The sequence below is a fragment of the Poecile atricapillus genome, chromosome 9 (genome assembly GCF_030490865.1).
Source record: "Poecile atricapillus isolate bPoeAtr1 chromosome 9, bPoeAtr1.hap1, whole genome shotgun sequence".
NCBI classification, from domain to species: domain Eukaryota; kingdom Metazoa; phylum Chordata; class Aves; order Passeriformes; family Paridae; genus Poecile; species Poecile atricapillus.
The window spans coordinates 21214404-21226455 of NC_081257.1; positions in this window are offsets into that span (position 1 = coordinate 21214404).

Sequence of the window (12052 nt, forward strand, 5' to 3'; positions counted from 1 at the left end):
GTCATTCAAATCTCTCTGGTTGAGGTTGGTTTGGTGCCTCTTTGGTAGAGATTATTTTCCAGAGGCAGCAGAAGGTAACAGACCACTTAGAGGGGGTCTGGCATTAAAATCTCCTGAATGAGATAACTGAAGAGAATATTGATCCCACATTGTTAACTTATTGCTGCCTATTGAGCAGGGAGCTCTGGAAAGCTGTAATTTAGTTGGAGAATTCTCCAAACACACTATAATTTCTTTTCTGTTCCTGATGGGCTTAATAGAAATATTACCACCCTGGGCTGTGCAGACTGGTGGCTTACAGGCCATCGGTCCTGGCTTTATTTTAGATTTCTAGATGATAAAACATAAGATTTCCAATATTTTATATATGATAACACAATATATAAAATATTTATCATATATATTAACTTTACAGCAGCAGTTGAAGTCTTTTCCTTTATTATGAAGTTCTGATATTTAAATTTTAGGAGGTTTCAAACATTTTCTTCCAGAAGAATCTTTCCTGTGGTGTTGTGAGTGCTGGGTTACTGTTTATACACTAAACCCACTGCATAGGTAATATCCTTAAAATGAAATTTTAAAGAATTCTGTTTATTAGTCTTGCTTTTTAATGTAATGATATTTTATAGAATAACAGATAATTTATCACCACTGTGGCAGATTGCTGGAATGTGGCTGCTTTTTATCTTTGAAGATTTAATTCATTTTTGGTTTAAAGCATTTTTCCAAATCCTCCTCCCCATCTACAGAAATCCAATTTCTATTTTTGTCATCAGAGCACAATTTTAATAGGTAGAACTCTCAAGAAAATAAGAAACATTTTCAGTATTTTTATGTAAACCAGAATAAATTAGAAATGTTACTAAACTCGATGTGCTACGCAAAAAGAAGTGAAGAGGAAAAAAAGATAGTTTATTACTGGTTTTCTTCTTGATTTATAAAATGATTGATTTTTTTTTTTTTTTTTAAAATCTTGATTTTTTTAAAAAAACAAAAAAACATTTGCCCAGAGAAATCGTGTCTGGCCTTTTCATTCCCCAGGAGGCAGATGTTAGAGTATTGTGATCACAAATGGATCTTAATCTTAAAAAGATGAGAGAGGAAGAGATAATTCACACTTTCCTAAAAGGCTGATTTGGATATATAAGAATTTGTTCTCTCTGATAAAAAAAAAAAAAAATTAATAAAGAATCCCTTGTAAAAATATCTCTAAACTTCTAAAAAGGCCTCTTAGGAAAAGTAGCAGAGATGCAATTTGGAAGTTTATAAATATGTTCTTTAATGATGTTTTAATACATTACAGAGAAACAAAGAAGAAAGCCTTGTTTTTTGTTTCTTAGTGACTTTTTATTTTTAATCTTACCTGGGACATCTAATTAGGATTTTGTTGGTTGTAAAGACAACTTCTTGAGTTATGCAAATTGAAATAGAGGAATGTGCTGAGAGCTGGAGCTGCAGATGGAAGGAGTAATTTTTGAGGTGCTCTGTCAAAATCCTCTCTCGTGGTGACTCTTCAACCCCTTTATTTGCCAGCATTTCTTGTATTTCAGGGGATTTACTCCTAATTTCAAAAACTTGGTGATGCTCTGAAAAGTCTCAGGGCCCTGTGTGTGGGTAAACTTCTTATTCAGCAATTCCTTAATTAACTTTGAGCTTATTTATGGTGTTTAATGAGAATTGGCTGTTGAACCAGAGGAAGGGGCTGGCAGGAGCTCCCTCTTTCCACCAAGACATATCAGGAGCCATGAAAATATATAAAAATACACATGAATATTGATCTGGATATCCTCTTTTTGAGCTGATATAGGAATAAATGCCAAACTCCAGACTTTACTATTCCCCAACAAATCTGCTACTTCTGGAAACTAATCTCTGCTAGACAGGCATTAAACCAACCTAAACCAGAGAGATTTTAATAATAATAATAATAATAAGAAGAAGAAGAAGGATGATAATAATAAGAAGAAGGAGAAGAAGAAGGAGAAGGAGGACAGGGAGAAAATAATCTGTAATGTTATACAATGCTCATTATAGTAATAGAAATTTTCAGTCCTGAAGCATCTGGGTTGGTCAGTCCAGCTCTTCTGATTCAGAAAAAAGCAAGAGTTTATCCATGACTCCCATGAGGGCTTCAGAATGAAAACTGTGTTTCTGCAGAAAGCTGGAAATGACCAGTTAATTTGTAATTGTTGCTTTGATTTAATTGCTAATCCTGCACCCACAATAACGAAGCTGTTGGGTGTTTGTGCCGTGGCTCTCCAGCAGATTCTCGGTGTGTGCCCCTGGCAGAGCAGATTGTCCCTGCAGGGAGCACCTGCATTCCCCAAATGAACAGAGCCCGAGCAGCCCAGGCTTTCTGATCATTTCCCTGGCTCAGGGCTGGGAGGATCAGGAAGGATGAAACTTCCCACTGAGTTTGAGTCCCATTTCTGCAGCTGACACCTGTAAAAGGGTGGCTGCTGCTCCAGCAGCATCCGAGAGCTCCCAGCACTGAGCTCCGTGTGAGCTCCTCTCTCATCTGTTAAAGATCCATTTATGATCACAACACTGTAACATCTGCCTTCTGGGGAAAGAAAAGGCCAGACATGATTTCTCTGGGAAAATGTGATTTTTTTTATTTTTTTTTTTTAAAGTCAAGTTATTTTATAAATCAAGAAGAAAACCAGTAATAACAACCTGACGGAATGTGCGTTATCGACTCCTGGGGATGGAGCGACAGCAGAGGGGGAATAAGCAAATTCTTCTCTGCAATCAGGATGAGGGAAAGACAACTCAGGCCCCACAGACCTGCCCCGGGCAGGAAATGGGATTTACAGCCCCTGGTCCCACAGGAATGTGTCACACATTCTGTGCTGTGATTCCAGAGGCTCCAGAACTTTCCATTCCAGAATATCTCAGTGCAGTGATAAATGGGGATGGACATTGTTACCTACAACTGCTCTACCTCCCTGGCTGCTCCTGTGTCTCTTTCCTCAGCTGATGTGGCTGTTCCAGTAATAAAACAGATGGGACTCAGTTTCTTCATGCAGAAAAAGCCAATCCTTTTTTCATATAATTTTTATACAGTTTTCACAGACCTCGTGTTGGCTAGTTATTTTCTTGCTACTCAATTCATTAGTTAGTAACTGGCTATCAAATATCCCTAATTTTGGATTGTTTTCGAATTGTTTACATATCTTCTTCACTGATTCTCATGGGACAGATCTATTGTTTATGCAGGTGCAAACTTATTTTTCTTACTAGAATAGGTTGTTGTGTTAACTGCCTTCATTCTTACGACTTTTCCTTACAGGAACTTACAAGCTCCTGCTAGCTTAGCTAGAGCAGCAGAGCCTACACCATATTTTATAAGCCCTTTCTTCTGTAATATCTCTACCTGTCTGCAACGTTTGGCCTTTTCTAATTCCTGGCTCTGTTCTTGATTCATACCCTCTAATTTTTTTTTTCTTTTCCTGAGAACAGAAAAGAGCTGTTACCCCTGGAAAGTGAGAACTGATTGCCTCTCGTTTCACACCTCCTCGAGGCGTTCTGCACCTTTGCTCACTGCAAAATCAGGGAAGAAAACACACCAAAAATCTATTTGGAACAGCATAAGAAAACCTGTCCACATGACCCCTGTAAAGATGGCAATGTTTCAATCCGAAATGGATTGCTGACCATAAAAATCGTGAGCAGGTGAACTCTGCCTGTAGGACTGAGTGCTGCCTGTGCATGCAGTGGTAAATGCTGACCTCCTCACTCTATAAAGATAAGAATTTCAGCTGCATTGGTGGATGGTGAGGAATGATGTGCTCATCACCAGATCCCTGTAATAGGGAGCACACAGTTCACATGGAGCTCACTGCTGGGAGCTCTCGGATGCTGTCGGAGCAGCAGCCACCCTTTTACAGGTGTCAGCTGCAGAAATGGGAGTCAAACTCGGTGGGAAGGAGTAATAAAAGGCAAATAAACCCAAGATGGGAGCTGTTCACCCATTCATTCAGCTCGGGTAATTCCCAGAGCTGGCAGGAAGTGAGAACCCTCTTGTCTTTAGTTTGCTCTCACTGTGGAGTTATCAAGGAAATTTAACTCTTACCGGGGCTAGGAACTGAAAATCAGGAGCTTGGTTGTAATGTAGCCTCATCTAAAAAAATAACAACCAAAAAAACCATGTTTGCTTTGGTCTAAATTAAGGCTTTTTTGGAGTAAGTTTGGCTAAATGGCAGTCAAGGAGCTGAGCTCAGCAGCCTCCTGGGAGAGCAAATATGGACCGTGGTACTTCAGCCTTTCTGTTAGCAACTGATGCAGGTGATTGGTATCACAGTGCACTACTCACCAGTTATAAAGGTCTTGTAAAATTAATGCTGGTAGGCAAAATATTTCAAGAAAATGAAGGTTTGGTGAGAGCCTGCAAAATTAACAAATATTCATGATTTGTTTTCCCCACTGCCACTAATGTTCCATCTGCTGGTTATAAATATCCAGGTAATAATAATTTCCTGCATCTGAGGAGGGAGTAATTAGCAGCCTGGAGGCAGCTTGCAGGACTCAGAATAATGGGAGCTGGCTCCTAGGCCAGGATAGCCAGCATGGCAGGGTTCCTGCAGAGCTGGGCTGTGTTTGCAGCAGGAATGAAATCCCAGTGGGATCCACACTCAGGCACGGGTATCCCAAACATTTGTGAGCCACTCCTAGAGGTGGGAATTACCCCAGTGTGTGGGTTTAGCAATGAGGTCATCCATCTACTATTAATCTCATTATTTTGGGACCTTAATACACTAAGACAGTCTTTCCAGCTAACTCAAAAATACCAAGTAAATTCTGGAGCAAGTTGTGGGTGTTCCGTAGCTCTGACATTTTCCCTGGTCTCTGGCATTTTGTCCATTTCTATATACCATCACCATGACTACAGTGGGAATGTCTAAGAGAACTCCAGGATAAGTCTGACAGCACCTCCTTAGAAGTACTTAAAATCATGTAATTAAGTAAGAAAATGCAGCTGATTGAGGAGGTTAGAGCTACCTCACAGAAGATTACAGCACATTTCATGATTTACAATCAGAACATTCTTTTCCAGACCTCTGCCCAATTTTGCAGACTGAGGTTTCAGCTGAGGCTCTGCTCTAAATGCTGCAGGAAGAGAGGGAGCAGGGTAATTTCCCACCATTTTCACTGTTTTCCTGGTGTTTACTCCAGTGTCAGCCTTCGCTCTAATTTTGCTGCCCAGGTTAACTGATTTAACAGAAGTAGTAAAAAAGCAAAAAGGTCAATGTTGCTGTAATTCCCTTCATTCTCTTGGCAGTTGATAATTAGGATGGAGGAACAGGATAAAAACAAATCATTTTAGTGAAAAAACTTCACACCTATCAGTGCCAAAATTAATCTTTTCTCTAAAATTAGCAGTTGGTTTCAGAGATAAACTTGTGTTTATTTACTGGTTATTTCTGTGGAACTCTGTAGGTAAACTGCTGGAGAGAAAGAAAAGTGGTTCATGTATGGGATATAGGGGTATTACTTAGAGTTTTAAATAGAAAATGAATATGTGAATTGCCACCTTTTTGCTTGGCAGCCTTCAAAAAAACGTTGCTACTTGGCTCTTTTTGTCTTCCATGGTAACTGAGTCCATGTCAACCTCCACATTTTTCTGGGAAAGTTATTTAGCTTTTCTTCCATCACTTGGTGGAGTGCCCACGTCGTGAATTACAGAAAAAGAAAATATTCCTGTTGTTTAATTCCTTCCTGTACACCCCCACTAAAATGAGGTAGGTTTTGTTTTTTTGGTTTTTTTTTTGTTGCTAAATATATTATTTAGAAGTGTGTTAAAGGTTGGAGAGAAACTGGAAGTGCTGCACAGAAGGTTTAAAGAGGAAAGAACTTCTTATTTTCTGTGAATATTATTTCACAAAATAAACACCAACTGCATGCAAGGGCAGGAGCCCTGAGAATAAGGAGTTAACACATGCAGCCATGGAATTGGGATTTTTTTTGCACCCAGATCCTTTGAGGGAATAGTTTTTTTTATCTTGGTATTTGTGGTGAACACTGATTTCAATTGCACCTCCTTTTGGATATGTTATGCAGAGTTTTTTGCAATATTTTAAAGATTCTTTTCACTTTTGCATAGAAGTTAATAATTGGAGCAATCATGGAGAAAGCCAGCAAGTTTTTTCCCCCCAAAATACAGCACAGATTTAAATTTCCAAGTTCTGTAAAAATGGGTAATGCACTGTGTTTGCACCTTTATTCTCCTACTGCAAAATTCAGTGTGGCTTGTGGAGGGAATTAAAATTCAAAAATACTGATCCTAGAGGTCTGGTTTGAGTGTAAATACAGTTTAAAAAGTCCTGTGCCTATGTCTGCATGTCCCAGGTGTGGAAAAGTTGATGATGAATCTGTGACTTTTTTCTTAAAAACTCCTGGGGAAGTGCCAGCACAGATATCATTATTAGCATATGTTAAACCAGAGCAAAATAAAAAACACTCTTTACACAAGAGCTGCTGCTGGAGTGATCAAATATCTCCATTGCTGCAGGTCAGAATGTGTAAATTAACAGGAATATTCAAGTATTAAATCACTGCCAGGGAATGGCAAAAGGTTTCCAGCAAACAGGGGCTGTGTGGTGTTTTTGTGCAGCCTGGCTGAACGACAGGATGATGTGCAGTCCGCAGGAATTATTGACTCAAAGGAGAAGAACATGAAGCAGGCGTTTAAAATTCAAGTCTGTAATTAACTTACCTCGAAATGATCTTGCAGGATTTATATTGCCAAGGGTTGTGGGGCTGAAAAGCTGAGATTTTCCTACTGAGCAGGTACACAGTCAATCTGAAGGGGAAAACACTTCAGTGTTTGGAATTCATGATGCTTGTAATAAAATAAAGGAGAAGAAGCTGCGAATCAGGGCATGTGACAGACGTTATCTAACTCTGTGTGTGCTGAGAGGGGGAGAGGAATCAGCATTTATTGTCAAGTTAAAGCAACAAATTGAGAATTTTGCAGAAAGTTCCATGCTGTGAGCAAGCCTGTACCTTCGAGATAAAAATAGGAATAACTGTGATGTAACTCCAAATTATGTAAACTCCTTTAATGCAAGGATTTCAGCCCTTCTCCAGGCAGAGAAGCTTGATGCTTATAGCAAGTTTTGATATTGGGTTGGTGCTATTTAGCACCAACTGTGACTCTGTTCCCTTTTATGATAAAGTCTTTCATTTCAGCACATTTATCCTTTGCCAGCCATGGAGCCAAATGTCAGAAAATCTGAATGCAGCCTGCTTGTCCTACAAGGGGGAGCTGCTTCCACCCCAGGTTGGGTGGGCAGCATGGGGGGCACCCCTGCCCACGGCAGGGACTCGGAACTGACAATCCTTAAAGTCCATTCCAACAATCCTTAAAGTCCATTCCAACATCAAGGATTCTATACTTGGGTCAAGAGATGCTTTCCTTGCTCAAGGCATTAAAGCAAATAAGAAAAAGGAATTTTAACAACATATTTTTCTTCTTGCTCAGGGCATCTCCTTTCTGTGAATGTTTGCATCTCCACCTGCACTTGAGAAGTGCTGGGTGGAAATTGGCCATTCAAGAATATGTTAAAAGCTATCACTTTGCGTGGTTTTCCCCTACAATAAACCCATTTTCCTCCTGGAAAACAAATTATCTTCAAGCTCAACCTTCATTTCAGACCACTGAAGATGCATGAACTTGTAATGTTTTTCCCAGTGTTGCCTTTTTAGCTGATATTATCCCAGAGTGTTGTAAAAATCTCAAGAATATATTTTCAGATTGGAAAATTGCAGCACTCGTTTCAGATGTGTTGAAATGTTGTGTTCCAGCACCAGTAAATGGCTCTTTGCAGTTTTTAAACAAGATGTGAATCCTGACATGTTTCTGGTACTTCTGTTTTGATCAGCCAGAATTACCCAAAAAAAAAAAATTAAAAAAATATTCTGGCAGGGAGTTTTTGGTTGTCCTGTTCTGTGATTTTTTAAAAGTGTAATTTTTCATCCATCTGGCTACTGCTAGCCTTATCCTTGGATTTGTGCATCTCCTACAAGAGTGACTGATTTGAAGTATTTTTATTTTCAGCCCAGCTGCCCTGCAGTTCCTGGGTCAATTGGTGAGAAATGCCATTCCTGACCTAGAGGTGTGGCTCTCAGAAGAATTGCCTGGGGGTTACAGAGGGAGAGAATGTGATTTTCAGCTATTTTTAGGCTTCTAGATGTACTTTGCTGAGTGAAAGTTAGAATAACCCTGAATATGGTGATCCCAATCCTCATCACGCTTCATCCTTCCTCTCTTTCTTTCCAAATATTTGGGAGGGGGTGGATGGATACAGCCATTTCACAGAATCCCAGGATGATTTGGGTTGAGAGAGATCTTAAAGCCCATCCAGTGCCAGCCCTGCCATGGGCAGGGACACCTGCCACTGTCCCAGCTTGCTCCAAATTCCACCCAGCCTTGCCTTGGACACTTCCAGGGACCCAGGGGCACCACCAGCCCTACCCCTCTATGAAATTCTCCATGGCAAAGGGAACCCTGAGAACAAATCAAGCTGTTGTCACAGCCAAAGCGTGGAAACCTGAGCCCCACATCATCCTCCTCATTTAATCTGATATTTTCCAGATCTGCACCTTCTGAATTGTTCCCTTAGGTACTTCCTCAATCAGTGTTGCTACAGGTAGTGCTGGAATGGGGATGAAATATAATAATATCATAATTCTTGTGGAATAGGTGAGAAGCTTTGAATTTGATGTGCCTGTTTCACTCACAGTTTTATGCAGGACAGTGGGATTCTTTGGGGTTCTTCTAATTATTCCCAGCAAGTTTCCACTTTGCATTTGTGTAAGGAGTAGGTGGGATAGCACACTCCAGAAAAAATGTGTGCACTGCTCAAACAAAGCTTCTGAAAATGTCCAAAAATCCAAATTTATTGAAAGTCAGAGTCAGAACTGAGAACCAGCAACCCGACAGTGCTCCCATGGTCTTTGCTACAGCAGGAACAGGAAGATGAGGGATGAGTTAATCAGCAAGTTGCTAATTTGCCTTTAATCAATAACATCCTTAATAAGTCCATGTTATCAAAGGCTAAACCATAAATTGCTCTGCTGCCTCCCATTACGGCGCACAGCAATCAGCGCTCACACTAATAATAAAATAGATCTAAATTTCATTATCATCTCTTGAAACGAGCTTATGTTCACCTCTGGCTTGAGTTCTTTCAGTTGTCCTCAGTTGTCACAGCAATGGGGACCCTCTCCAAGGCCTTTCCATCGGGATTTTATTTCCAGTTGGAAAAGGAATTTAACTGGCGCTTTCCTGATGCTCAGACTTGCCTCATCCATGTGGCTCACATGTGAATTTCCAGTTCAATTTCACCCTCAAACGGGAACAGCCACAAATCCAAATACCTTGCTGAAGCTGCACAACATGAATTATGTGGATAACAATATTTCATCAGGCTTGGAAAGGGGCTGTGCTTTGTCCAAAGCAGTAAAACTGTGGAAATGAATCTCTAAGTCACTGTAATATTCATGACTTGGATCTCATCCTTTAGAAGCAGGGGGACAGAGGAGGGAATTGCCTCTTACCTTGGTGGGATTCTTTTATTTAAGCCTGCAAATAATATTTAAGTAAAAAATAAAATCCTTCACCGGTTTAAGTAATTTCAAATATTTTCTGTCAAAGCTGGTGAGGGCCAGTTCTCTCTGGCCTTCTGCTCCTCAGACTTTCTACTCTTCACAGGTTTCATTCAAACCTTGGGATTATCCTGGCCACGCTGGGCTTTGTGTCATCATTTGGGGTCCCTTGCAGCCTTTGGGCAGTCGTGCTAGAATTGGCTGTCCTGGCCATGGCTGCCAACCCTCTTTTTCTGTCTTTATTGTCCTCTAATTCCTGTTGTTCCATCCAGCTGGCCCCATTTGTTCCCATTAGTCCTAAAATTCCTCCCTACTTTGAGCAGCTTTGAAGGATAAGCTTAAGAAACAAGCTAAGTACAAAAATGAAATAATAAAAGAAACCCACCTCCACAATATTTTAAAGCATTTTTTGTCTTTAATTGCATTTCAGTTACCAAATCCCTAAGCAGCTCCCTCAGACATGTCTGTCTTGCTCCATGAGTAACATTGTGGAATAAAAGAGAACAAGGTTTCCTTTAAATGTTCCAAAACCTTGTATTATCAATAATAATTTTTTCCTGCTTTTTCTCAGCAGTCCTAAATTCAATAAGGCTTTAGTGGGAGCCAGTCTGACCAGCACGTGATGCTTTATCAGAGACATCTCAGTTCTCTGTGCATCTCTTTCCCAAATGATTTCCTGAAGTAGTTTAGGGTTGAGGTTTACAGAATGCAGCTTCCTATATTTTCTAGGAATTCCTACCAATGTTTTTGTGATTCTTGATGGGAATATTTCACCTCTGGATTCCCAGGTTTCTCAGGCCCACATACACTGAGTGCTGTGATCCAACAGCAACAGAGACTTTTGAATGTTTTAATGCAGATCCTGGGCTTCTAATGGGCAAAAAGTGATGTTACTAATAATTGTTAAACATCAAATATTTTCAGCTCTTGCATTGTGAACTTCCATTGGCAGCTAAGTGGATTGTAGCTGTGGAAATGCTGATGTGCTCAGCCCAGGTTTTTTTCTGTCAGCTCACTCACCAAACAACCTTAGGGCGTAGATGGATGTTCAAATATGATGTAGGGGAAGTCATTCCAAATCTGGAATTTGTGGTGGGAATCCTGCTGCCATCTGCTGTCAGACAAGAAATTGGGTGTTTCCCTGTGGAATCTTGTGATTCTGACCAATTTTTGAAAAGCTACAACTTTCAATTTCCACATTTTTTACTTATTGAATTTCAAGCTCTTTGCATTTTCTCCCTTAAGAAGGCATTAGTTTCATAACTTCTAATTTGTTTTCTTATCACAGCAGGTCTGTTGAACATCTGTTTGGCATTTCATTTTTAATATTTCCATAAACTGCAAGTGTGGGTAAATTGCAGGGTGTGATGTTGATGGCTTCCATTTGTTGCAGGCGGGATGTGGGGATGTGGAGGGCTCATCAGCGAGGGAATTTGTGTCTGTGATTTTGTATCCTGGAGCATTGAAACACAAACTTTAAGACAGCCAGATGTTGGTTTAGATGGAGCATTTCCAACGTGACTCAGGAATGTTTCTGACTGCCGTTTGTGTTTTGGGCTGGAGCATGGCAGAGAGAGGGGAGAAGGAACGGGAGAAGGAAGAGCTGCTGTTGTGGCACAGAGTGGATAATGCCATGTTTTCAGGAGCTTGGAATTGATTTCTGTGCCAAAAGATAACTCTGATATCTCTGATTTCAGGCCTGGAGTCAGTGTGGATGGGTGCCGAGAGCACCTGAGCTCCCAGCACAGAGCACGTTAATTACCGTTCAAGCTCCACTTCACACCCAATCCCAAAGATTTTACCTTGGCTTACTTTTGTCTCTTGGCTCTTAATACCCACTCTCAAAGAGAACTTATTCTGTCTTTCAAACAAGGAAGTGGGACATAAATTCAGGAGCTGGAAAGGGCACGTGATAACAAGGCAGAGTCAGCACTGGCCATGAGGTGCATGGATGGATGGATGATGGATGGATGGATGATGGATGAGAGATAGATGGATGGATGGATGATGGATGGATGATGGATGATGGATGGATGATGGATGGATGGATGGATGGATGGATGGATGATGGATGGATGATGGATGGATGGATGGATGGATGGATGATGGATGGATGATGGATGATGGATGGATGGATGATGGATGGATGATGGATGATGGATGGATGGATGATGGATGATGGATGGATGATGGATGGATGATGGATGGATGGATGGGGGATGGATGGATGGATGGATGGATGGATGGATGGATGATGGATGGATGGATGGATGGATGATGGATGGATGGATGGATGGATGGATGATGGATGGATGGATGATGGATGATGGATGGATGATGGATGATGGATGGATGATGGATGGATGGATGATGGATGGATGATGGATGGATGCAGGGATGGATGATGGACGGATGATGGATGATGGATGGATGGATGGATGAT